Source organism: Panthera pardus, unplaced genomic scaffold, assembly GCF_024362965.1.
Source record: "Panthera pardus isolate Hobbes unplaced genomic scaffold, ASM2436296v1 HiC_scaffold_17, whole genome shotgun sequence".
Lineage (NCBI taxonomy): Eukaryota > Metazoa > Chordata > Mammalia > Carnivora > Felidae > Panthera > Panthera pardus.
Window position 1 is genome coordinate 10,207,309 of NW_026526732.1, and position 22,528 is coordinate 10,229,836.

The window sequence follows — 22,528 nt, forward strand, 5'->3', positions numbered from 1 at the left end:
GGCTGGGCAGGGCCTGGGCTCGGCCCCTCGCTCGCGCGCATGTCTGTGCGTGCACACGTGTGTGTCTGTGCGTGGGACCGAGTGAGCACCTCTCTCGTCACGTGTTTGCGTGCGTGCTTGCGTGTGGGCACGCACGTGTGGTACTGAGTGACACGTCTCTCGTCAGCGGCTGTAGACGGAGGTCCCTGTCCAGGGGGCCTGTCCCAGGACAGAGGGATTGTCTCTTGTTCTCTCCTCCCATGACAACGGTCTCCCAAGGAAATGCCTCCACTCTTTCAATAGTTGCAGGAAAATTGGTATTTTAAAAACCGTGGTCTTCACGCGCACGGTAAGACACCGCGTCTTTCAGTCCACAGTTCTCGGCTAAGTTACCTGTGAAACGGAGATGCTTTTATAGAGTCCTTGTGGGGTTAAGTAATGTCTGGGAAAGCCTTTTTACAAAGTACACAGTGTTTTGTGGTTTGTTAAGAGAAGTCACATACCTTGATACCTCTGGCCTTGAGCCATTTTAGGAGGAAAATGATGCTGCCCTCATTTACAGGGGAGCCAACGGAGGCCTAGAGAGAGGGAAGGCTGCTCGTGTGGGGCCACACAGCTCAGAATCAGTAGAGCTAGAACCCGAGGGCACCCCACAAGTGCCCAAGTGCTGGGACTGGGCACTTCCACACCGTCACCCCCGGTTCCCTACATATAGACCCATGTCTTCTCACCTCGGGAATTTCACACGTCTGAAATGAGGTTGTGACTCGTCCTTCCCCCTGCAAGTAATGGCCAAGTGCTTCTCTTTTCTCTACTCCTCGGCTGGTTTTCCATCCAAAGGACTATCCAGAGTGCCCTCCTAACACACCCTGATCTGACCGCCTGCTGCCAGGGGGGCCAAAAACACCAGGGGGGATGAGTTAGCTTTCTACACGGGGTCTTTCCCAAGCTTAACTTCTATTCAATTTTCATATTTTAAATCCCTATGTGTGTTTTATTTATTTATTTGTTTGTTTATTTTAATGTGGATCCATTTTGTTTGGGGGGGAGGGGCAGAGAGAGAGGGGGAGACACAGAACGCAAAGCACAGAATCTGAGCTGTCGGCACAGAGCCCGATGTAGGGCTCAAACCCACAAACCCACACGACCTGAGCCGAAGTCAGACGCTTAATGTTTTAAAAACACACACAGAGAGGCGCACATCAGGTGTGACCATGTAAGTAAACCGACCAAAGTCAGGCAAGGCGGTGTTGCCTTTCTTTCTGGTCACCTGTCACAAATCACTCATCTTCTATTTTATGTTTCCTACAAGCTTGCTTCTTGAGAAGGGTGCAAGGACACCTGGGGACAGTGGTGGCAGAGGAGCCCTAAGAGTCATGCTTGTCTGCCAGTGGTGCGAACGACAAACAGCCAGTCTGAGCAGGGGACCCGGAGAGAAATTTCAGACCTCACTGGTCTGGTGACAGCCCGATGGCCTGTCACCAGAGGCTGGCACGTGAGGTAAGTAATGCCTGTTGCTGGACCACATCATGTGATGACATGTGTTGCCAAGCCACACAGCTGGAAAAGTGAACTCTTGTGTAAAAACAACCTCAGTTCTCCCAAGTCACTGGTCTATGCGGGCTGTACCGGAGACATCTACACAAAGAAGGGCAAAAAGAGAGAAAAAAATCTGAACCAGTGAGATTTTCCCAAGACTTCGTGCCATTTCAAGAAGCCTCTTCTTTATCCATGAGCACAGAAAATGGGAATGAGAATTGGAGGCTTGGGGGCACAGGAGCACATGTTAGGTCAGAATCTCTGACCCCAGCTACGAAAGCTGATCTCCAAATCCAAAATATGTGGATTCAACCTCTTCACTCAAGCAAAAGTCGCCTATCAGCACAGAAGACACTAAGGCTTGGGAGGTGTCATTAACACTGTGGCACCCCCGTCGAAGTACAAGGGTCTTGGCCACCCACTGTCGACCATGGCTGTGGGGGTGCACGGTTGTTTTGTTTTTCGCTTAGAAAGTTTACTAGCGGCTGAGGGAGGCAGACCCACTGGAGAAGTGAAGACGGTAGATGGTGTGCATGAGACCCTTGCTCATGGGGTCTGGGAGGCTTCTTGCAAAACCAGTCATGTCTCAGGAATGGTGTGAATGCCTGGTGGCCTGGCAGTCTTGAGCTGGAAGCAGTTTCCATTTGGAAACTTGTCTTACTGAAAACTTTCTAGGCTAACAAAAATCCCACTGAAATGTAGGCTCCCCGTGAAATTCTTTTATTGAACGTTTTCCACGTCCTTCTTGGTGTGTGTTGAATACACGGCGGTAAATGAGCCTCCAAGACTCGGTGGGCATCTCTGTCCAATGGCCGCTGCGCCGTGCCATGCCCTCCGCCATGCCCTCCTCCCATCCCCTTGCTCAGTTTCACTCTCTGCCTGACTTCTGGCGGTGGGCTGCACCCTGGGCTCAGCTTGGGCCTCTCCTCTCCTCTGTGGATTCTCTACCACTGTGAATTCTCTTTCTCCCAACGTTCAACTGCCAACCAAAATGGCCATGCACTGCCTTCGACAGGTCCTGTCAGCTCTACCCCCACGTTTATCCAAAATCATCTATTTTTTGTTCGTGTTTGCCAACGCTACTCTAGGCCTTTGATGAATATTTGTCAAATGACTGAATAAGCCCTCATACTGCCAAAAGGACATCCAAGCCAGCAAGCGTGTTGCCCAATGTCACACAGTTCACGAGTACCAAGGCTGGGAATAAGCCCTGCTCTGCCTCCAGGATCCTGGCTCCGACATGCACGCTGCCTTTCTTGAGTATTTTTCCTGCGCCCAGCACCGCGTCAAGTGCTAGGAAGGAAAACACCACCACCGCCCCATGGCTTCAAGGCGTTCCTTATCTTATCTGATGGGCTGCTTTGTTTTCAGCCTCCAGATACCCCTCAGACTCTGGGAATGAACTCCTAACAGAGAAAACCCAACTGAATGTCTACCTCAATCTGTTCTCTCACCAATGTTGGCAAGCGCACAGTCTCTCTTTATGGGTCAAGGATAAAAGCAGGACAAGAGGTGTCACCCCAGCCCGCGTGGCTCTGCTCTGAGCGCACTTGCCCTAGCTCAGAGTGGAAGGAGCTCAGCGGGGGCCTGGGGGTGTTCCGAGTGGGAGGCTTCTGTTACTCAGTTTCCAGGGGAGAAGAGCAGACAAGAGTTGGGGACAGGCTGAGATGGGACAAGAGGAAGTGGCCACAGCTGTGCACGACGTGCTCCCGGGGACCTGGATGAAGCAGTAATTGGCCGAGAGGGAGAACATCTGGAGGAGGAGAGGGGGACCCAGCAGCTGGAAAGCTACTTGCAAGAATCTGCAACATTGGAGACATTTTGAATGACTATCATTAGAGGTCATCTCGTGGATTTTCCAAGTGGAAAAACTAAACGGGTGTCCTATGTACTGGCGGTGGAGTGGGGGGTGCTGTGGGAGATTCTTTAAAAAAAACGCTTTGGACTTTCTGCCACATCCCTTGATTCTGAGGTCCGGACCCAGCCAGAAGGGAGTGGCCTCTACACTGCTACGTTTCTGGAGAGTTCCTTTAAAAAGCACTAGGAGCTATTCCCTGGGCTATGCTATGCTGTTTTGTGGGTCTGTGCTCAGTCTTGCCGCACACAGGAACAGCTTCAGAGGTGGGGAATGGAACACAGGGGCAGGGCGGGGTGCTGATAAACCTGGAAGGTTCTGTAAAGTAACTGGAGATCCGAGTAGCCAGCGGGGGCGCCCTGCCCACAGCCCTGTTAGCACCACACCACCCTGTGTGGATCTGTTCTCCCCTCCCCCTGGTGAGCCTTGCGGTAAGAGACAATTTCTGGCCACCCGAATTGCCTGGCAGACACTCAACAAACATGCACCAAGCCAAGGAAGAGATGCCTTTAATAGCTTTTGGTAGGTTTCTGGGTAGTCGCTGCTCCTGGTGGCCAGGAACAGACACTGAAAATGCTGGTCAAGGAGAAGATCGCTGGGGAGCCAACCAGAGGAAAAGGCAGGGTCTGTGAAATTTGAATGAGTTCAGAGAAGGCTGAGGGTTGGAAGCTGTTGACCAGAGGTTAAAAGCACCCGCTGGATACTTCTTAGTGTCAATCAGCTCATGGCAAGAAGTGGCCTCTACACTAACAGTGGGAGGCAGACGTGGTTTTATGAAAAGCTCCACAGGATGCCACAGGAAGACCCAGATGCTGTTTGGGATGCAAGCCGACTTCACAAAGTCACCTGCCCTGAGATCTAAGTGGGGAAAGAAGTCTCCATTAAAATGGCCAGTGGGGGCACACTTTAGAAAAGTCTTCTTTTGTTAACCCCAAAGTCAAAATAATAATGACAATATTATGATTATGATTATCAATTTTAAACAGAGAGAGCAGGGGAGAGCAGTAGAGGAAGAGAGACAGAATCTCAAGCAGGCTCCACACTCAGCGAGGAGCCCAACGGGGGGCTCAATCTCACGACCCTGGAATCATGACCTGAGCCGAAATCAAGAGTTGGACGCTCAACTGATTGAGTCACCCAGGCACCCCAACAATAATATTATTAATGATGATTAAAGGTACCATTCACTGACTGCCTGTTACATGATTATGTATTTTATTATTTCATCGTCTGTCATCTGTCCTGGACAACAGCCCCAGAGTAGCCCCAGGTGCTATGCCCACACCTTATAGACCAGGGAATCACCACGAAAAGTGAGGGACTACCCATCAGGGGCCACAGATTCTGAGCAGAGACTATGCCTCAGCCCCGACCAGAGGAAGATTTGGGGGAGAAATGGAGTATGAAAAAGACCCTTAAAAAAAAGGAAAATAGAAGCATTAAAATTGTACCAGGACAGAAAAGTCCCCTGAAATATTAAAGAAAAAATATTTGCCAAAGCTGTGTTTGAAGGTTGCCAGAGAAAGGAATACAATGCTTGAAACATTAAGAATTTAAAATCTCCTAAAAGTCAGGCTCTACTACAGGCCCTCAAGAACGGGATCCAGAGATAGAGAAAAATCATACCCTCAGGCCAGGCAGCAGCGGACCCAAAAAGTCTGCATTTTCCAGACAGTGGTCCTGGGCTCTAGGTGGGCCACATCTCAGCTTGGTCAGGAGAAGGGAAATAACAATCCTAACTTCCTTCTCCAGCAGTGTCTCGAGAATTGTGTGAAATAATAGATGTAACTATGCAATTGAAATTAAAAACTTCTCATTTAAATGTTACTACATCTAAAGTAAGTGTTGTTAAAGGTACGGAATGGAAAATTATTTTTCCTTTAAACCTAGCACTTTTTTTTTTTTTAGCTTCCCCAATTGGACAAATCTTGCCCTGTGAGGTATCTTTTGTTTCTTTTTTTTTTTTAACTGAGTTGAATCCTCAGCAGCTTTTTTTTTTTTTTTAAGTTTATTTATTTTTGAGACAGAGAGAGACAGAGCATGAACGGGGGAGGGACAGAGAGAGAGGGAGACACAGAATCGGAAGCAGGCTCCAGGCTCTGAGCTGTCAGTACAGAGCCCGACGCGGGGCTCGAACTCACGGATCGCGAGATTGTGACCTGAGCCGAAGTCGGACGCTTAACTGACTGAGCCACCCAGGCGCCCCTCTTTGGTTTCTTTTTTAAAATGAGGAATGCCGAGGTAGAGCGGCACGTATTGTCACCCGGCCTTTATGGCTCCCCTGTGATTCTTAGACACTAAATAATTCATGCTGTTCTAAACTTTTGGTAAGATCCGAGTTAAAATATGTGTGTCCAAGGCCTGGTTAGGTTTCTGGAAAGCAGCCTGGCACGCTCACTCCACCTCCTCCTCTCACTTTTATCCACCCTCAGGGGGTCCTTGCAGGGAATTATGTCATTTATTTCTCAGACCACCTGGTAAGGCTGACGCTCTTATGCCCATTTTACAGATGAGAAGGTGCAGGTGAGAAGCTGGCCTTGGAATCCAGGTGTTCATCTGGACCCTTACCCACCACCTGTTACTGTCTCCTGCTCTGCTGGCTGGGCTGGGTGGGCCTGAGGACCCGACCCTTCCCTCCTAGAGCAGCACAGGTGGGCACCTGACCCCCCTCACCCCGCGCCGATCACAAGAATGGGAATAAGAATGTAACGCTGCCACCCAGGACTGGCACTTGGTTCAGGGCATCCTGAACCATGCAGAGGACACCTAGCTCATGTCTGGAGAGGTCTATCCTCAATCAGAAGGAAGTACCCCAACCTCTGCAAGGATGACCTCATTCGCAGCAAATTGAAAATCAGAAGAAGCAGAAACTCCTTGTGAGACATACAGATTTGACACATTCATCGACACGGTGGCGCTTGGGGGTTATTTGGGGCAAAGGGATGTATCAGGGAACGTTTCCTATCCCCTCCCAACTCTTCTTACCTCCTTTTCTGAAAATGAATTCTATCTGTGATATCATATTAACTACTTCTGCAGCCTTAAAGTTATTAATATATCACTTCTGCATGGGGACTCAGTTTCCTCACATGTAAAAAGTGGAATTCGATAAGCCCCGAGACCCCTTTGAGGTGTAAAATAAAATGCAACACGACTCTGTTTTATTAGTACCCACGTGGATTTTTCCAGTCTTGAACCCTTGCCAATGTCCTATAAATTAAGAGTCTACAGGGTTTAGCTCCATTTGTTCAAAAATGAGAACTTTTCACGTAAAACCAACTAGGGAATGTAGAGTCGTTGTAATGTTTACAATGCAGGTTAACATAACCTTGGGCAGTGATGTGGAAGCCAAAGCGTCCCTGCCAAGGTCTCACCTGCACCTCCCACCGCTGCTCTGGCTTCACCATTATCTGGCACAGCGCTGAGTTTTTGTGGGCATCAAGGGAGGGGGTTGACAATGGACAGCTAAGGTGCCTTTGGCTCCTCAGATGGCAAATTGTACACATTTCCATTTCCTTAAGTTCTTATCAGTTTAACTTCTGTTTTTAACATCGGTTTCCAATGCTGGGGGAATTTTCTGCTTCTAGGAGGATGGGAGGGCACGCAAGGGAGAAGCCAGCCTTTGGGGGAGGCTGTGCCGTGAGGAGACCTGCTGATTAGAGACACAGAGGACAATGAAACTTGGGAAGAGGGGGAAAAAGTTCCTCCCAGAGAAGCAAATAGAAATAGTTGCTAAATAAAGTGGGGGAGAAGGTGGGAGAAGACTTCGTTTTTGAAAGGAGATGTAAGGAAGTTAATAGAAATATGATGACTTTACAAAGTGAATCAGCCCAGGGGCGCCTGGGTGGCTCAGTTGGTTGAGTGTTCGACTCTTGATCTCTGCTTAGCTCACGATCTCACAGTCGTGACATCGAGTTCCACATCGGGGCTCTGTGCTGGGCACGGAGGCTGCTTGAGATTCTCTTTCTTTCTCTCTGATTCTCTCTCTCTCTCTTTCTCTCTCTCAAAAAAAAGTGAATCAGCCCATTATGAGGTAGAGGGAAAGAAATCCTACAATTCCCTAAGTTTTGGGTCCTGGAGGGGCATCCTAGGAAATGCCAGTCCCAATGCAGGAGAATCCATTTCCTTCCCTGCTCTGGGTGTCCCAGCATCTCTGCCCTCAGAAGACTCAGGAACGACAGCCCTGCTATTGAGCTCTTTCAGCCTCCTGGAAAGGGCTCTGGATCATTCTGACAAAATCAGTAACGTAAGTTCAAATTTGTACGTCCTCAAGAACACAGTCTCGAGACATTAGTGGTCCCTGCTGTGTCCCGAAAACTCTGAAATGAACTGCAGGATAAGCCAGTACCGGAATGCTCAGGGAGCCTCCTTTCCTGGCATGCCACCCCCCCAAGCCCAGCCAGGCCCCTCTCAGCCCCGGCCTCACTGTCTATGGGTCTGCAGGGCCAGAAACTCTGTGTGGGGTTCCCCTGAATTCTCCACGGAATAAAACAAATGATCTTCTACAAGCCCGTACTGTCAACTGACACCCCCCCTAAACATCTCCGTTCTTCTCTAGAAATTCCAGGCCTTGAAATCAGTATCAACCCCACCTTACATCAGAATGGCTTAACCATTTGAGGGCTTTCTGGTCGTCAGTCCTTGTTCACATTCGCAGTGGGAGATAGGCAGCAGGCAGGAATGAGTGAGGACCGTGAAGGTCGGAGCCACAGGATGGCCAGGGTCCCCTGGCTATTCCATGCTGGGCCTGGGTCAAGAGCCCCTTCTGATATCTAGTCACTGTTTTCCCCAAGTCTTCCACACTCTTGAGTCACATGTTCTTTCATGTTCCATTATAATCGTTTTTGAAGCCTTAGTCAATTTATCCCCAAAATGAAGGTTTCAGAACGGAGTTAGCTCATGAGTACGTTGCACACGTAAAGCTGACAATTAATTCTAAGCCTCTTCAAAACTTTTTAATTTGACTCTGTATATACACAGTTGGAAACTGGTGTTCCCAATGGGCACGCTTTTCCAAAGTAAACACGCTTCTGTGATCTTGTAGCAAAGACTCTGCATCACCTAAGGCACAGAGCTGTGTCAATGAGCAGGACGCAATGACTCAATGGGATGGATGATGATTCCCTTAAAAAGAAAACTCTGATGTGTCCAAAGTAGTAATTAAAAAAAATTATCTGGAATGAAACCTCTTTGCAAAACTTCTGAGACATTTCATTTTTCTGAAGTTGAAACTGTAGACCCAACTTCATTACAAGGAGCGTTACAACAAAGACCAGCATAAGGAAGTGATAAAAAAATACAGACTGTGCTTTATACATTTGAAGGTGCTTTCACATCTCATATGATAATACAACTGTATTCACACCGTGTCTCACGACTACGGCTCATACCTGTGTGTTACCAGGTGACATGGACAGACGGGTGTCACAAGGTGACGTGGACAGATGTGAGACAGGAAAGCGGGAGGGGCCGGTGTTCCTCCTCTGATCCTTCTTCAGTCTGTGCGACTGATATTCATATTCATGATATTCATAACTGTCCTCAGTTTCCCATTTCTAAAAGTTGTGCCCTGGCCAGAAGACCCTCGGGTGCCCTCTCTGCCCAGCAACTCTCAGAGGCAGGGGCTCTGGTGGCTCAATCCAGTTCTTTTGGGACAAGAGAATAGAAGCAAAGCCAGGCTCAGGTGGGCAGAAAAGCTGTCTGAGGCTCAGAAGTCCTCTGTAAGGGTTTCCAAAATTCCCACTCTGCACAGATGTTCAGCCCCCTCAAGTATCTGCTTCTCCAGCGGCTTGTGTGACGGGCATTTCAGGACACGTGTCCGACATTCCACAATCCCTTTGCCCCTCTGGTTCACGGTCTGATGGCCAGTTGCAGACATCCAGGTTTGGGAGGGTACAGTTGGGAGGAGGTAACAAGAGTCATTCCCGTTGAGCACGAGGCAGTATCTCAGGGTCACTCGTCCCAAGCTCCGGCCTGGGGCCTTTACTCTTCTCACTGATACATTCTCCTCGACCGAGCACTTGGCTGCCTTTCCACCTGCCTGCTAGGCATTCCTACGTGTCTCGTAGACACCTCACCTCCATCGGGTCCAAAGCTACATTCTTTATGCTCCCCTGTACTCTCTGCTCACTACCTGCCTCGTCTGTGCAAATGGCACCCCAAGCATCTAGTTGCCCATGGTAGAGAATGAGCTCGTTTCTGTCCTTTGTACACATCTCTCATATCCAGCTGGTCAATAGGATTGATAGCTGTATTCCTGCTGTCTTGTCTTTTCTTTTTTTAAGTTTGTTTGTTTGTTTGTTTGTTTATTTATTTATTTATTTATTTATTTATTTATTTATTTTTGAGAGAGAGAGAGAGAGAGAGAGAGAGAGAGTGAGAGAGAGAGAGTGCGCATGTGCATGCAAGCAGGGGAGGGGCAGAGAGAGAAGACAATAGGCTCCAGGCTCTGAGCTGACAGCAGAGAGCCTGATGCGGGGCTTGAACCCACGAACCATGAGATCATGACCTGAGCTGAAGTCAGACACTTAACTGACTGAGCCACCCAGGCGCCCCACCTGCTGTCTTTCCTAAGCTTCTGCTCCCTGTCTCTGCAGGCCATTGCAGGGTACACGCCCTTATCAGCTCTTTTGTGAACCACTGTAAAATCTTCCTGGAGTGCCCGGTCAGTGTATCCCCCTCCAGATTGTTGCTAGAAAGATCGCCCAAAGCAAGTGAGATCACATGAGCCCTTTGCTTACATTCCCTGTGCGGCTCCTGCTGCTGGGGCCTCCCTTTCTTTGTTAGGTGTGGCCTCCATGTGACACAGAACTGATGATTTCCAAATTGAGCTCCTTGGGTGCTGGCGCTGGGGTGCCCCTCCCCCATCATTCACCTCCTCTTCCCTTTCAACTGGAGTAGATAGACGTCTATTTGTCTGATATATTGAGTTTCCCCATTATATTCCATCTTCTAAAATGGCCCACTGCTTACAACCACACACACCCCCCCCCTCACACACGCAGATTTATAATCACTAATAAATGTTCCCTGTAATTATTCCAAGCAGTCCCAAGTTCCCAGTATGTGTGGCATTGCGCCGTTATAAAAGGAGAGCGGGTTGAAAGCACGCGGGATTCCTAGGTGAGAGGACCTGCTATCCTAATCTTAAAGGCCTGCTTTGCAATGTCACCTGGGCAAGTTCGTGGGCCCCAGCGGCTGGGCATGCTGCAAAAGGTTCTGTCCAACTCAAATTCTAAAATCGTACGGCTAAATAAAAATTTCAAGAATGGAAGTCAATTGTTGTCTACTCTACAGAAAGTTAGGAGGTGCTGGCAGGCTTCAGCAGTAGAAGCTATAAATAATTTATAAGAACTGGCCCTCTTATGGACCCAGGTTAGCCGCAGGATATACTGGTGGCCCTGAGACCACAAGTACATAAACACCCCTCCCCCCACAAATCCGATCAGCAGACTTCTTAGACGCTAAATATAGTATGTTGTCTTCTAGCTGCTGTTGTTGTTCAGCACAAGCACCCCTAGCACTTGCCTGAGTCACTCTGGTTTAGCCAGTGGATTGTCAATTACTTTTTTTAAACCAAGGCACTCAAAAGAACAGGCCAGAGGTTCTAGCTAATGGTCAGGATTGGCTGCATAATTTGTGGGGCCCCCTGCAAAATCAAAGTATAGGGCATCTTATAAAAAAATGCCTAAGAATTTTAAGACAGAGACAGCAGAGCATAAAATCAACCTTGGGTCCTGCACACCGACGAAGCCAGACTTGTCAACTGCCATAGGTTTATGGTCTGGGAAAGTGATTTTCTGATCGAGGCAGATTCATGGCTAGAAATTCTGGCGGATTGTCTGAAAGGATTTACAAAGGGCGTCTAAGACCAAAGTACAGCGAGGATGTGGTGACTAACCGTTAGACTTACAGGGGGCTAACATCCCACTCCACGGGGAAAGCCTCTGGCCAGGTAGAAAAACCCTCCTGGCTGACACTTGCCGGAGGTACCCAGCTCAGACCCAGTGGCTGGGCCGCCGGGGGAGGGTTCCTGCTGCTGCTGAAGAAGGTGTGAGAGGAGTGAGGTGCCTGGGTGGCTCAGTGGGTTCAACATCCGACTCTTGATTTTGGCTCAGGTCATGAGCTGACAGTTCCCGAGATCAAGGCCCGTGTCGGGCTCTGTGCTGACCGCGTAGAGCCTGCGTGGGATTCTCTCTCTGTGCCCATCCCTGCTTGCGCACATACTCCCTCTCTCAAAAATAAATACGCATTTAAAAAAGAAAAAGCTAAAATCCTTTAAAAACTGAGGTTAACTAGGGAAGCGGGACGAGAGGGACGAAGCAAAGTCTAAGATTCTACCCTCTCGTCCACTGATTCCCGTGAATATCAGAAACTTGGGTTTTTGACCCCTATGGCAGTGGTTCCTAAGCTTTTTTATTCCCAAATGTTTTGAAAACCTGAAGAAAACTGTGCTACCCCCCCCACCCCCTGCTTCACACACACAGCAGTTTACATACAGCTTCCTGAAGCCTGTTCTCAGACCCACCCCCGTGGGGGAGGGGCTCAGAACGGCTGACCTGTGGTTTACTTTGCTGAAAATGAAGGAACTAATTTCAAACAACTAATTTTCAGGTTGAGTTGTTCTAAGAAGGCGGGCAGGCAGGTTCCTACCTGCTGACTGGCCGGCTATATGTGCCGTATTACACGCCCTGAAACCCCAATCCGGCTGGAGGCTGGTTCTCCGCTCAGCCTGCACAACCGCACCGCCGCTGAGCGCTCACGCCGAAAGGGAGCTGCTTTACTTACGAGGAAGGGCCCGTGTTTTATTCAGGGTTTTCCAAGCTAAGGGCTGTGAGTAAATAGTGGGTCCTGAAATTAGTTGGTTGTGACGAGCATTCGTATTTTTTAAAAAAGACGAGGAAGAGAAAATAGGCATCTCATGAAACCCTATCTGGGCATTTGTATACATTGGGCACCAGGGTATATGCATTTCTTACTGTGAGTTGCAGGGAAGAAAAACATTCGAAGGCAATGACTGCTTTATTCAAATTTGTAGTGGGCACATGACAGGCTCTCAAAAACTTCCCCAGTGAATAAATCTATGTACACGTCATATTTGCAAGAGGCCTGAATACATTCTCAGTCATGTCATTGACAGCCTCCTAGAGCTCCATCAGGGTTACCGATTCCCCATCACCCTTGTATTTAATTTCTTTTTTTCTTTCTTTCTTTCTTTCTTCTTTTTTTTTTTTTTTACCATTTCTCCTGGAGTCTGAAAATTTTCATTTGTACTGCTGGAACTTTGAGGGTTTGAGGGTGGGGCTGCGAGTTTTATTTAGTTTAGATTGGGGAAAGGAAACTTTTTTGTTCCAGTTGAGAGCACTAACCTAGTCATAGAACCGAAAAAACAATATACTTTTTTTTTTTTTTAAGAGAGAAAGGTAAAGTGGGGAAAGGAAGGTAGAGGAATACTCACTTGGTTTTTTTTTCTCTTTCCCTCTCTCCCTTCCTTTGCTCCCTCCACCAGCACATACTAACTAAGGAGCTGCATGCCAGGCACGGTGCTGGTTGCTGAGAATGCGGGATGAGAGATACAGACACAGCTCTCAGTCCAAATAAGCCCTCAGTGTATCATGACAGCCTGGGCGGGTGAAGCCAGAGCTCAGACAGCCTGGGGGGGGGGGGGTGTCCCTGAGAAACCACTCCAGGGGTCCTCCTGAAAGGTGGGCAGGAGTTAACAGAGGGGACTGTGGCTTGTTCCAGGAATGGAGAACAGGAGAGGGGGGCCGAGCCCGGAGCTGAAGAGGTGGGCAGGGCACACATCTTGCAGACCAGGTTAAGGATTCTGGCCTCCTTCCTATTAACCACCAGCAGGAAAGCACCAATTTGTATATACATTTAATGTTTATTTATTTTTGAGAGAAAGAGACAGAGTGTGAGCAGGGGAGGGGCAGAGAGAGAGAGAGAGAGAGACAGAGACAGAGAATCTGAAGCAGGCGCCAGGCTCTGAGTTGTCAGCACAGCGCCAGATGCAGGGCTCAAACCCACGAACTGCAAGATCATGACCTGAGCCGAAGTCGGAGGCTTAACTCAGAGCCACCCAGGCGCCCCATGGAAAGCACTTTCAAGGAGAAGGGTGATGTGATCACACTCTGTCTAGGTCATAGAGGGTGGATCGGATGGGGAGAAGAGACGGATGGAGGAGGCCACCAGGAGACCCCCGCCCGGTCAAGGTGAGAGGGGATGGCAGCCTGTCGCTGGCCATGACAGTGCAAAGGCAGGGCAGTGGTTGGAGCTGGGACCTGCCGAGTGAGAAAATGTACAGAATCGCACCACAGGTCAACGAAGGACAGAGGAGGAAGGACTCAAAAGTGACTCTTAGGTGTTTGCCAGTCTAAGTGTGACCAACAAACAGTTTGGCTCTGAGCGAGGTGGGGGTCGTGGGGCAGCCTGATGGGGGATGTCTCTGGGCTCCCTGAGTGGAGGTGTCAGAATAACAGGGGTATCTTTAAGTCCACAGCTCTGGGCAGGGGTCTGAGCTGGAGCCATAAACCAGAGGGAAAGACAGACTTCAGGAAGACAAAGGGAGCTGACTCAGAGACGGGCACACATTCCCCAGACACAAAGCCAGGAGCCACACGCACACCAAGAGGGACAGCAAGGCAAAAAGATACACGTGTGGGGAGAGTGAAACCAAGAGAAACAGACTTTCATGAGATAATTGCTCGCGGCTCTCCTGGGTGTCAAAAAAGTGTTTTTTAAGAGGAGCTGCACTTTGACAATTACAGGCAGAAATGAGGCAAGCACTTCTTGTCCAGATAAATATAAAACCCGCGGCCAGAGACCACTCTCGTCTGGCTTAGGTCCAGTCTTAGGTCCTCTGTGCAGTGCGCAAAGAATTCCACGGCGCCAGCCCAGGACAGGCTGAAAAGTGCCTCGGAGGCCCCAGAAATTCTGGCGTTGAGACATTCCTGTTGTCAGAGATGCACTTTTCCAAACTGTCTCATCAGACACACAATCTTTCTCTTTTGAAAACAATTAAAAAAAATTTTTTAATGTCTATTTATTTGACAGAGTGTGAGTGAGGGAAGAACAGACAGAGAGGGAGACACAGAATCCAAAGCAGGTTCCAGGCTCTGAGCCGTCAGCACAGAGCCCGACGTGGGGCTCGAACCCACGAACCGTGAGACTGTGACCTGAGCTGAAGTCGGACACTTAACCGACCGAGCCACCCAGGTGTCCCTTTTGAAAACAATTTTTAAATAAATGATGTGCAGAATAAAAAAGACATGTTTTAAAAATGATTTTAGATGCATTATTTTAAGTTATCAGCGTCTTCTAGCACGGCATTTTTCTAAAGGGCACTTATAAACCATTCCCGGTCTCCACGAGAGTATCTGGCCCGAGTATCTAGAAAGCCGCACAGGGTGGGCCCTGCAGGGTTCTGCCTCCTGTCGTGGTTGTATTTTCATTCCACGCTTATCAGTTGTTATTCTGATTATGAATTGGCTGCCCAAGTAGCTTGGGCTGGTTTTGCATGGGGGGAGAACCCTGGTCCCTGGGACAGGGGGTCACGTAGTCATTTGCTTAAAATGAACGTACTGGCACCTGGCTTTGCACGTTCAGTGTGACGTTTTGTCACGAAGGGGTGGCTGTCCCCGACACCACAATAGAACTCAGACCTCATTCCTGCCAAGTGCAGGATCTGAGACCAAGGCTGCTCTGAGAGGTCTATCGGGGGGAGTCCTTGTTTTCAGGGTGTGGGCCAGCCTCACCCGCCTTTTCTCATTCGGGGTGTGAGCCCTCCCAGCATCCCAGCCTCACCTGGTGACTGATGACAACATGAAACGGGTGACCTCACTACGACTTGGTGGGCCGGGCAGGTTATTTGCTTCTTCCCTCTCTAGACCCAGATTGTCTCAGGTGGACCCAGTTCAGCTGTCCGTGGACAACAGTACGTAAGGGGGCTGGGGACTCTCCTTGCTCGGGGATGATGCCACCAAAGGACCCCGCTGGGAATGTGAAGTACCCCAGGGATGAGAATGTGAGGACTCACCCTACAAAGTCATGGGCAAAAGTTCTTTTTCTTTTTTTAATGTTTATTATTTGCTTTTAATTTTTTTAATGTTTATTTATTTTTGAGAGAGAGAGAGAGAGAGGGAGCACGCGTGGGGGGAGGGGCAGAGAAAGAGGGAGACACAGGATCTGAAGCAGGCTCTGCACTGACAGCAGAGAGCCTGATGTGGGGCTTGAACCCACCACCCGTGAGATCACGACCTGAGCTGAAGTTGGATGCTTAACTGACTAAGCCACCCAGGAGCCCCACGGGCAAAAATTCTAAAAGGGTGTGTTAGGATATTATTTCCTAGTTCTCTCTCCAAGAAGCTGTTGATGACTTTTAGGCAGAAAGTCCAGGACACAGCGGACCCTGGTCTGGCTGGGATCCACCTCTGAGGGTCCCTGACATCCTGAGACAAGACTCTCACTCCTCCTGTGCTCACTTACATGCTTGCCCACAGTCCGGCCTTTGCCCATGGCCGGTCCCTGGTCACCTGTGGGCTCTCTAGAAGGACTGGCTTCCTCCTCGTATTCCATCCCGCGGCTCCGGCAGAGGGGAAAGACACGGCTTATGGCAGGGCTGAAAATGGGCTCCTCATTCGGGGCAAGCAATGACACTCACCACGACGCTCAGAGCTCTTTCTGGCATCACTCTGTAAACCGTACAGAGCTGGCAAGGGAGGGGCGCGAGCATGCTGGCAGCGGGGGGCGTTCCGGGTAAAGGAAGCACGGTCACTGTGGGGCCTACCCTTCGGTGTGGTCAGCATCCTTGGCAGCTCCCGGGGCGGCAGGTCTGTGTGCCAGCACTGCCTGCCCTCAGCCCTCGGGAGGTTTCTGACCCCGGCGCCCCTGGAGCCCGCTACGTCTCTGCCCTCACCGGCCCTACATTTGCATTTCCCACCCCCTCTTCTTTCCTTCTCTTCCCGTCATCTTCGAGCACTCCCCCGCCACCTTGTCTCGTTTTCCTCTCTGTGTCTGACTTCACAGACACCAACCAACCACTCACAGCTTGACGCGTGCAGCTCTGGCTCTCTGCGTGCAGCCGCTTTCGTGGCTTCTGGGTCCACGTGTGTAAGCTGCTACGGATCGAGTTCCGGACCGAGAGCCAGAGGCTTCCAGGCACTCAAAGTGAGTTACGTGCAGCACAGACTCAGGTCACCGTGCCACGATTCGCTTAAAATACGTGGACTCTATTTTTCTTTAAAAGCATTAATGTTTAACGTGGGGGAAATAACCATACTCTCAGGAGACAAAGGGATCACTCATTCCCCTTTGCCCCAACTCCATGAGTTTAATGAAGCATGGACTCCTGTTGGCTCTTCCTCCGAAATGTTTCTGGAATCCATCCACATCGTCTTTCCACCTCCGTGGCCATTCCCTAGCCTGGGCCAAGGGAACCTGTCCCCACCCTGGGACAACAGCCTCCCATCCATCTCCTCGGCTCTGTCTTGTCACCATCATCCGTTCACCGTCTGTAAGGTGGACAGAGGGAACTTCCTGCGACACAGTTAATAAGGTCACTCTGTTCTCTACCGTCCTTGGGGTAGGATGGAGACTCCTCAGGGGGCTTGGAAGGTCCCTGCTTACCTCCTGCCTCTCATTCAAGCCCTGTCTGCCTGCACTCTCCACATCAGCCTCTTCTCCTCTGGTCCCTCGGGTCGGCGTGCCTTCCCCTGTCCTGGGCCTCTGCACAGGCTGCCCAAGCTGCCCCCGTGTCTTTCTACTTGCCCGCCTCCCTTCACCAGACAATGGGTGCTCCTCCTGTAGTTCTCAGAAGGGACGCTCCTCCTCTGGGCCAGGAACCTCTCCTGTGTGTTCCCACAGGACCCTGCACTTTCCTATTTTCTGTCTACCTCCCTGGTCCATGGCTGCGTTCCTTGCTAGGCACGTGTAAGCTCCTTGCAGGCAGGACCACGTCAACCACCTTCACCATTACCCCCCTGCCCCTGCCCCCCGCCCCCGTGCCTACCTAGCACAGGCCTGACAACCAACAGTCAGCAGATATTCCTTCAAAGGCTGAATGAAGTGCTTACGTGGCCACGTGTATAGCCCTGAAGGATCATTAGTCTAGAAGCTCGCTGCTTCTCTGAGCGCAGTATTTTAATAATCCCGGGCACACGCACTGGCGACTTCCTATGCTACAGCAAAACCCCAGCGTGATCAATGATGGAAAAAAGCTTTTTTTTTTTTTTTTGGTCCAACTAATTGGACTGAAAAGCAAACCTATAAATCAGTTGCTAATAAGCAATGGTTTTTTAGGCACAAAATGGTTGGTAGAAAACTGGTTACTTTTATCCTATGGTTAATGGCATACCACTCTGTTATGATATTGTTGTGAATTTAACTTGTAAAAGTCAAGAACATGCTCTGTAACACCATCGTATTTTTGCCCACTTTCAGGGGAAAGGTATGTGACGCAAACCACTATACAACCCAAGCGGGACTTGGAAAATGATCTTTGCTTCAAATTTAAGACAATGCCATCTTACCCTTTGTGGGAAGGTCTTAATTTCTTTAACTACACCAAGGTTTTTTTTTTGTTTGTTTGTTTTTTTTTTTTGTTTTGTTTTTTGCCAGTATTTCTCAGTGGTATAAAGAAATCAAGACAAGGACAATGGGAATGAAGGGATTTTCAACATCAAAAAAATTTTTTTTTAATGTTTATTCATTTGTTTGAGAGAGAGTGTTAGTGGGACAGGGGCAGAGAGACAGGGAGACACAGAATCTGAACGAGGCTCCAGGCTCTGAGATGTCAGCACAGAGCCCTATGCGGGGCTGGAACTCACAAACCATGAGATCACGACCTGAGCCAAAGTCGGATGCTTAACAGACTGAGCCACCTGGGCACCACCACCCCCACAAGTGCTATTAACTTAATAAAATATACAAGGGGACAAAGAAACCAATACTAAGTATTACTTTCAAAATAATTTAAAAACTGTGACATAATAAAATGCATGCTTATTTATTAATATGCCAAATAACAGAAGCTCCAGCTTATCAACTACCATAACTGTGAAATAGTAACAAGTGTAAATGTGCATCTGAATATTTGCAATAGTTGTGACGTCATCGGAAAATGTCTGTGCTTTCTATTGTCAACTAACACGGCTAACTTGGTTTGCTGCCTGTATTCATAATTGAAGGAAATATTAAATTTCATTTGAGGTTAGTGAGAATAAAGATGTAATTGTTTTTCCCATCCGAGTTCATGGACTCCTGAATTTCATCCACGGTGCCCGGATCAGGAATCCCTGCTCTAAGCAAACCCTAGAAGCAAGGCACTTGGTCCCTGGTCGGGCCCTGTCCTTGGAGGGAGTCAGGCCCACAGAGAAAGCGGCATTCTGCCTGTCCTCATGGCTCTGAGCCTGTCGGGGAGCTTGCTCCGTCCAGACTGTTGGGCCAGATCATTGAACTCTTTCTCACGTGTGGGGCTCCCTGCTTCTTCTCAAGTTGCTGCAAGCCATCAGCTTGCTGGTACCTTCTGATTCAAGTACGCAGCTCACCTCATTAAAGTCTCCCCGTGGATCTTAAAGGACCCAGGGAGCCCTGAGGAGGAGAAGGCCTGATCTAACAGAAAGCACAAAAGCCTGTGCTATGCTGAGATCTAGGACACTCAGGTGGTGCAATTTCAGGAGGGTACTATAACCTTCAGAGGCATACATGAGATATTTTTTCAAGATCTGAAGGACTTACACATGTATCCTGTCTTGTTAACCTCTCAGTAATCCCGGGGCAATAACTGTCATGCTGAGTTTACTTATGACTTTGCGACGGGCCCAACTAGGTCATGCCAGACACTCGCCTTCTCTACCCATCCTGGAGCCTTCAGAAGCTTGTAGAGGCTGGCGAGCATGAGGGACTCATCTCCCTACCCTCCCTGCGCGCCCTGCATGCCAGGGCACAGAGCCCTGTGCCCAGGCACAGAGCCGCACGCGCTGTTGGAGGAACGGCATGTTTCTACCAGGGAAGGGTGAAGGTTACTGTCTTCCCTTGCACGTGAAAGTCTTACCTCCACCTGCTGTTTACCTTCAGGCTCAGCTGAGTTTCTCTCTGCTCTGTATCTGTGTGTTATGAGCTCTCCCACAGGGCTTGGGAGGATGCTTTCTAGTTCAGGCGACTAGAGTCTTGCTGTTTGACCATGTCCGAGTCCCTCCCCTCTCTGAACCAAAGTTCCCTATCAGATGGGGGTGATACTTTCCATCTCGAATAATGCACAGGCCGGTTGTGAGCACCAGATGAGAGAACACATAGAACTACCTCCTCAAGTAAAAAGCCCCTATAAATATGTGATGGTATCATAAAAACCAAAGAGTTATTTTAGTATAAATTGTTTCTATGTGTTCATTTCCCTTCCTTAATAAAAATAAAATAATCTCCTTTTCACAGGCACCTTATTTTTTTTAACGTGATTAATTTTTAAAGAAGTGATTCTTCTTTCCCTTTTTCTAATCTAATCTTTCCATTTCAACTAGTCTTTTATTTAAAATACTTTTCGGGCGCCTGGGTGGCTTGGTCGGTTAAGCGTCCGACTTCAGCTCAGGTCATGATCTCACAGTCCGTGAGTTCGAGCCCTGCATCGGGCTCTGTGCTGACAGCTCAGAGCCTGGAGCCTGTTTCAGATTCTGTGTCTCCCTCTCTCCCTACCCCTCCCCTGTTCATACTCTGTCTCTCTCTGTCTCAAAAATAAAATTAAAAAACATAAAAAAATAAAATAAAATACTTTTCAACCTTTTGGGAATGAAACAAAACTTAACATATTCCAACAAACCAAATTATTCTCACAGTTTTAATTTTTTTTTTTAATGTACAAACTTGTACTAAGCTTTCAGAATGACAGCACACAGGTTATTGTTCACTATCCCAAGTTTTCAGCCTTTAACAGCTGAGTCCTGATCAACTGCTACTCACAGTGGGTAGAATTACACCCAACAGCTAGCAGGGCAACAGATAGGTAGGAAGAAGAAATTTCATGGCTGGTAATGTGTATTTCATCCTTTGCCTCCTTAACTCTCAAATCTATTACTGGGGGCCAATTTCAATTCTTGGCAAGTGAGGAAAACAACGGACTGTTGCATACTGTAAGACGCTCCATGCTATAAAAAGATGAATAGACATACAACCTTAGAAAGGAACTTAGAAAGGAACTTCAAGTTACTTCTTCAGTCTTCAAATCTCCCTGCAAGTGACAGATGGCATAGTTTCAGCAAACATTCACCTATCTGCCTCTTGAGGCGGAGCATCCTTCCCTGCCCCATTGACAGATCATGGGCACAGTCATGGTCATCAGCCCTGCTTGGCCAACAGAGGCTTAGCACATAGACTGTAAGCAGAAGCCTTAAGAGATACTGTGTGCTTTGGCGCCCATCACGTGGTCCGGTGACCCTCCATAAGGAGAACACGCCCCTGGTAGCTGCAGTCCCTTCAGCCTGGGTCCTCGGAATCAAATTTGAGGAGAAGATGCCTGGAGCGGAGCCTAGCCGTTTCTCGGAGCTGCTCCAGACGACCCAGAGGCACGTGAGAAAGAGAAGTGCTATTTGCTAAAAGCCATGGAGATTTTGGAGGGGGTTTGTCATACAGTGTCACTGGACAGTAGCTAACTAATACATCTCATCGATTCACTTTATACTATGTGAGATTGGTCTTCCAAAGGTCAAATTTTGCTCATCTCCACTTCCTGTTCCAGCATTATTGCCAGCGGCTGAGTCTGGTCCCTCCTTGGATGGCATTGGGGGCCCTAGAGCGGCTGCCAGCTAATTTTTCCAGACTTTCCTCTCATCTCACCCCTTTATGAGGATTCTTCTAAAATGACCATCCTAAGGTCAGATCAGATATCCTGGCTGCTACAAACTGGTCATATATTTCTTTTCGGTGTTAGTTAACTTCTCCTATGTAGGCAGAAAACTTCTGAAGCGCAGGAAGCCCGTCTTATACTTTGCACTCTCTTTCCATGTAACAGTCTGTTGCAAGAAGCCAGCTCTGATTGTAGGCAATGCAAATAAACACCTGATTAATATTAATACATACTTTGGGACTAGCTGTAAATGCCTACATTACAAAGCCTTCTACAGATATGGTCTGATCCCTCGTCTTGATTCTCAACATCCAGCCCCGGGCCCTGGCACGGCCATGAACTTTGTGGACCTCTACCCCTGTTGGCAAACTCTGTCAACATCCACCTCAGACACCCAGAGAGACGACGGCCCTAAGAGCAGTCAGAGGAGAAATGCAGCCTTATTGATGAATTTTCAACACATAACGCATGGCTTCCCACAGCCCTCAAAAGATGGTAGCTGTTTATTCATATTAAAATTTCAAGGTGGCAAATCACCCTAGCAGTAATCTTCTGGAAGCAGATGCCTGCTGTGGGAAACCTCACTGCTTGGCCTGCTCTCTGTGAGAGATGAGCAACTCCTAAGGCTTCCAGATGGCCTGACCTTCAGGCTCGAACCCGGTCTGTTCCCCTGGCTCTCAACCTTGACTGTGAATCAGAGACCCCTGGGAACTTTGCTACAATGCAGACACCTGGGCCCATGTAGTCCATGTTTACGTGTACTTACATGTCCTTATGCCTATAACAAATGTGTTATGAAGTAAGTTCTTCTGAAAGACGACTTTGTAGAGTTTTATTCTGGTTACTGCCTCAAATGCACCTCTAGACTCTTAATTTTTTTATTTGAATTTTTTTTAAACGTTTATTATTGAGAGACAGAGAGAGACAGAGCATGAACATGGGAGGGCAGAGAGAGGAGGAGGAATCTGAAGCAGGCTTCAGGCTCTGAGCTGTTAGCACAGAGCCCGACGCGGGGCTCGAACTTACAAACTGCGAGATTGTGACCTGAGCAGAAGCCGGACGCTTAACTGACTGTGCCACCCAGGCGCACCCCCCACCCCACCCCGCTTCTTTTAAAGAAACTCCTGGAAGCAGAACACCATGAAGAGGATCTCATTGCGGGGAGAGCATGTTGGGAAAGAGATTGCCCGAAATTCCTGGCTGGAACAAAAGGGCGGCTCCAAACTACAGCATGAAGACTCCAGGGAGGATGGTGTGGAACCAGGAGAAGCACTGGGGACAGCCAGGGACCCAGGAGAAGGGGAGTAGGTGTGGCATACAGG

The 22,528-nt window shown here is 48.8% G+C and overlaps 1 protein-coding gene across 2 annotated transcripts in view; it reads right to left on the reverse strand.

Moving 5' to 3' along the window:
- ZDHHC14 (zinc finger DHHC-type palmitoyltransferase 14) overlaps positions 1 to 22,528 on the reverse strand; it is a 292,138-nt gene that overhangs the window by 41,491 nt on the left and 228,119 nt on the right. The gene's annotated exons all lie outside the window — the stretch shown is intronic.